At 49.9% G+C, this 5,175-nt stretch overlaps 1 long non-coding RNA gene across 1 annotated transcript; it reads right to left on the reverse strand.

The window, feature by feature from the left end:
* Positions 1–2,206: 2,206 nt before the first annotated feature.
* Positions 2,207–3,933, reverse strand: LOC140720753 (uncharacterized). Its single transcript, XR_012097250.1, has 3 exons — positions 3,829–3,933; positions 3,297–3,361; positions 2,207–2,273 (listed from the first exon to the last, which is right to left on the reverse strand). It is a non-coding gene; the product is annotated as an uncharacterized lncRNA (long non-coding RNA).
* Between the last annotated feature and the right edge of the window lie 1,242 nt (positions 3,934–5,175).

Here is a 5,175-nt window from a genome sequence, read left to right on the forward strand (position 1 = left end):
TAGGGATGTGCTTACATTAGAGAGGGTTCAAAGGAGCTTCGCGAGAATGATTCCGGGATTGGAAGGTTCATTATATGAGGAGTGTGTGATGGCTCTGGGATCACTGTCATGCTGAAGACTGAGGGGTGAGCCACTCGAAATCGATTGAACATTGAAAGGCCACGAGGGAGTGGATGTGGAGAGGATGTTTCCTATGGTAGGAGAGTCCATGTCAAAAGGCACACGCTGAGAACAAAGGACTCCGAAAGTAGTCCGAAAGTGGAAAGGCGATGTGCGGGAATTCCCTTCGCCAGAACGTGGTGAATCTGCGGGATTCAATGCCGCAGGCAGCCGGGGAGGCCCAGCCATTTGGATGAGTTTCAGGCAGAGGTTGTTCGGTTCTTGATTAGACAATGCATGAAGGGAGACGAGGAGCAGACGGGCGATCGGGGCTGAGAGGGAAATGGATCAGGGATGGGGAAACGGCAGAACAGACGGGCGATCAGGGCTGAGAGGGAAATGGATCAGGGATGGGGAAACGGCAGAACAGACTCGATGGCCTAATTCTGCTCCGGTGTCGTTTGGCTTTAACTGAAGTTCCCGGGTTCCTGGCTGTCAGCGTCTCGGAGGATCTACAGTGGGACAAACACCCTCACGCCAACACGAAGAAGGTGCAAACAACATCCACAGGGAACGTTTCCCTTCGGATGGATAAAATGGATACGAGGGATGTTGTACATTTGGACTTAAAGCCTTTCACAAGGTGCCACCCATGAGGCTGTTTACCAAGCTGAGAGCCTATGGTATTATTGGAAAGCTGCTGACATGGTTAGAGTTATGGCTGTCTGGTAGGAGGCAGCGAGTTGGAATAAAAAGGATCCTTTTCTGTTTGGCTGACAGCGACTGGTGATGTTCCGCAGGGTCGTTTTTTTATGCTGTATAGAAATTATTTAGATGATGGATAGATGGCATTGTTGCCAATTCTGCAGATGTTACGAAGATTCTTTGTGGGGCAGGTAGGGTTCAGGAAAAAGGCAGAATGCAGAAGAACTTAGACAGATTAGTAGAATGTTCATTGGCAAATGGAATACAATGTTGGAAAATGCATGGTCGTACACATTGGTTGCAGAAACGAATGTGCGGACTATTTTCTAAACTGGGAGAAAATCAAAAACAAAGAGATGCAAAGGGACATCTTCTTCCACTGCGCAATCGCATCTCTGAACGCACGAGAAATAACTCTACATTTTTGCGGTATTTATTCAAATTTGTAATTTACATTAGTTTTACATCTTTGCGCCATACTGATGGTGCAAAAAAAAAAATCCAAGCTGTGTAACTGTCAGATAATAAATCAAATATCGATTCCGTTGCAAAACATCCGGTCTGAGTGGATAGGACACTTGGCCCACAGGTCTTCACTGGTCAGGACACTGAGTGCAGGTGTCGGGAGGTCATGTTGCAGTTGTACAGGATGTCGGTGAGCCCTGTTCTGGGAAAAATGCCATTGAGCCGTAAGGAATGAGCAGGGAGATTTTCAGGTATATTGCTGGGACTCGAGGGACAGAGATGGAGAGAGGAAGGGGTCTTTATTCCCTGGACCGTAGCTGTAACCTTACAGAGTTGCATAAGCTCAAGAGGGGCACAGACAGTTGGAATCCGCACAGACCTTTACCCAGAGCTGGGGTATCGAGAACCAGACGGGAAAGGATTGAGGTGAGAGTGGGTGGAAAGGAGAATGAGTGATGAATCCATGAGGCGGAGGTGTTAGAGGAAACGGAGAGGGGAGGGAGAGAGTGCGGTAGAGAGGGAGAATCGAGAGAGATAGAGAAAAGAGGTAAGATGAGAGAGCGGAGAAACAGCAGGCGGAGAAAAGTCGAGGAAATAGGGTGAGGAAGAGCGGGATGGGGGAGGGGTGGCGAGAAAGAAGGTCATAGATGGGGAGAGGGGCTTGCCCATGTGTGGCGGGGAGAATGGGCTTGCGAAAAGAGGAGATTAGATCAGCAGGTAGGGTCAGAGACTGCAGGGGGGATTTTGAGAGGATGGGTGAGTGAGAGTGGAGGAGAGATAAGGAAGTGAAAGACAGGGTAATCATATGATTCAAGTCGGCTCTCCGGGCTGGTGACAGAGAAGCTGGATCTTTTCAGGAATATCTGGGCGGGAGGACGCGGACTTCTCGCAGATGAAATGGTGATTATCATGAAGGCAGTTGCCACCCCCATTTATTCGATTGACATACACTGCAGGAGGAGCTTCCAGAGGAAATCTTGTACAGCCGACCAAAGTCAAAATTCCTATTAATAAATGGTTAAAAAAATAACTTTGAACAGAGATAAAACAGATCCGGCGCGCAAAGCGAAACCGTCGCCAAACTAGTCCCATTAAAGTACGCAATCGCCACAGTCCTGTGTCGTTCCCAAAATAATTCCATTATCCCAATGTCTCCCCACTGCTCTGTGTCAGTCAAGAAATTAATCCAACTACACCACCTCCCCCACAGCCTCCGGCCCGTCGTCCCGCGGTCCCCACAGTCCTGTGGCAGTCCCAATGTGAATCGAACACACTCACTTTCTCCTCTCAGATCTATTTCAGTCCCCAAACAAATCCGACTCTCCCATCCTCCCCCCTTAGACTTACGCGGTACCGAAATTTGTCACACAGACACACTCTCTTCATGCAACCCTGTGTCGATCCCCAAATGCATCCCACGACCCTTCCTCTCCAGGCAGTTCATGTCCTTCTCCAGGTTAATCTCATTGCCCCTCACCGCTCCCTCAACCTTACGTCAGTCCGCAATCTGCACCCACTGACCGGCTCTGTGCCCTCATCCCTGTATCAGTCTTGAAACTAATCGACTTGTCCCACACTCTCCCCTCAAATCAGTGTCAGACTCCAAAGTGAATCTGCTGCATTACTCTCTCTCACAGAGCAAGACCTGTCGTCAAACTAATCCGAGTCTGCCTCCTTCTCCCCACAGTCATCAAAATAATTCCACTGCATGTCCAAATCCCCACAACCCTTCGTCAGTCACCAAAATAATTCCACTGCATGTCCAAATCCCCACAACCCTGCGTCAGGCACCAAAATAAACCTCAGAGGCCATTGACAATCGCCAAAATATTTTACTGCCCTGTCCCGCAGCAGACACATACCGCTCCCTAAACATACTCCCCTTGTATCATCCTCTCCCGACAAAAAATCCCATCACCCCGCTTTCTTCCCACAAACCTATTTCAGTTCGTAAACTAATCCCATGTTCTCCCCACAGGACAGTGTCAATCCCCATCTCCGAGCCCACAGATCAGTCCAAATCTCACCCGGTCGTGCACTGACCAATCCAGTAAACGAGGTTTTGGCGGACAAGAGAGCGGGAAACAAAACTCTGTAAAATTAAATTCCTTTGATTAATGCTGAGAATCGAAAACTATTTACGGAAGAGTGTGATGGGACGGTATGGATGGAGGTTCTCACTGTGACTGAGCCCGGGGATATTTTTTGGGAAGAGGTGGAGGGAGATTCACTCTGTGTCTGACCCCGGTAGTGTGTGATTGGATAGTATAGAGGGAGCTTCACTGTGTCTCTGGCCCGGGAATGTTTCATTGGACCGTGTGGATGGAGCGTCACTTTGCCGTCCCCAGGCAGTGCGTGATTGGACGATGTGGAGGGATGTTCACTCTGTGTCTTCCCCCTAGAATGTGTGACGAGCTGGTGGGGAGGGAGCTTCGCTCTGTGTCTGACGCCGGGATTGTGAGACGGGAGTGCATTGTGCGTTTTCATTCTGTGTCGGACCCCGCGGGTGTGTGATGATTTCTGTGCGACTGTGGGATCTTCTCGTGCTGTGACACATACCGCTTCATCCCTTGAATTGATTTCCAGCAGCCTTGAATCAAGGTTTGAACATTCTTGAATCGCTCTGCGGAAAGATGTTTCAAACGTGGATACGAAATAACACCGGTCTTTATTTGTGACCCAGTCCTCGGAACACGTTTGCTCTGGAAAACAGGAACAAGGAACAGTGAGACTCCCTTCGTTCCCTCCCTCCCTTCAGAGAGAATCTCCCTTCTCACTTTCCCATCACACACACCCGGTGTGCCACACAGAGTGAATTTCAATCCATGCGTTCTCATCACGTACAGCTGAGGTTAAGAACAGAGTGAATCTCACCACACACCGTCCAATCAAACATTAACAAGGATCAGGCACAGGGATGTTCCCCCAAACCATCCATCACACACTCCCGGGGTCAAGACACAGAGTGAATCGCGTACCACACTGTCCTATCGCACATTAACAAGGATCAGGCACAGTGAACTTCCCGCAAACCATCCATCACACACTCCCGGGGTCAAGACACAGAGTGAATCGCGTACCAAACTGTCCTATCGCACACACCCGGGGAGAAACACAGAATGAAGTTCCGTCCACAACGTCCCATCACAGATTCACAGGATCGGGCACAGAGTGAAAATCCCTCCACATCATCCATCGTAGAGACTGCCAGCAGGCACAGATTGAGGCTACCTTTGCCCCTCCCCTGAAACACTCACGCTGTCAGACACAGACTGATGCTCTCTCCACATCACCCCATCACACACTCATGGTTTCACAAACGGAGCGATGCTCCCTCCACACCGTCCTATCACAGACCCCTCGATCAAACACGGAGTGAAGCTCACTCCACTGCGCCTCGTCACGCAGCCTATGGGTCGGTCACAGGGTGGAGTTCCCCCACACTCTCCCATCGCACACACCCGGGATCAGACACGAAGTGATTTTCCCTCCACACCGTCCCATCACAAACTCTCAAGCTCAGACACGCAATGAAACTACCTCGGCACCGTCACATCACAGGCACCCGGAGTCAGTTATAGAGTGAAGGTTCCGACAGGCCATTAAATCACAAACATCCTAACTGGGCAGACACAAATTCGGGTTCCATCTACAATGTCGTGTCACACATTCTCGAGGACAGTCGAAGAATGAAGCTCTTGTCCCACGGTCCCATCATACTCTCCCAGTGTCAAACACAGAGTGATGCTACTTCCACACGGTCCCATCATACTCTCCCAGTGTCAGACACAGAGTGATGCTTCTTCCACACTGTCCCATCATACTCTCCCAGTGTCAGACACAGAGTGATGCTACTTCCACACTGTCCCATCATACTCTCCCAGTGTCAAACACAGAGTGATACTA

This window comes from Hemitrygon akajei, unplaced genomic scaffold, assembly GCF_048418815.1.
Source record: "Hemitrygon akajei unplaced genomic scaffold, sHemAka1.3 Scf000046, whole genome shotgun sequence".
NCBI lineage: Eukaryota > Metazoa > Chordata > Chondrichthyes > Myliobatiformes > Dasyatidae > Hemitrygon > Hemitrygon akajei.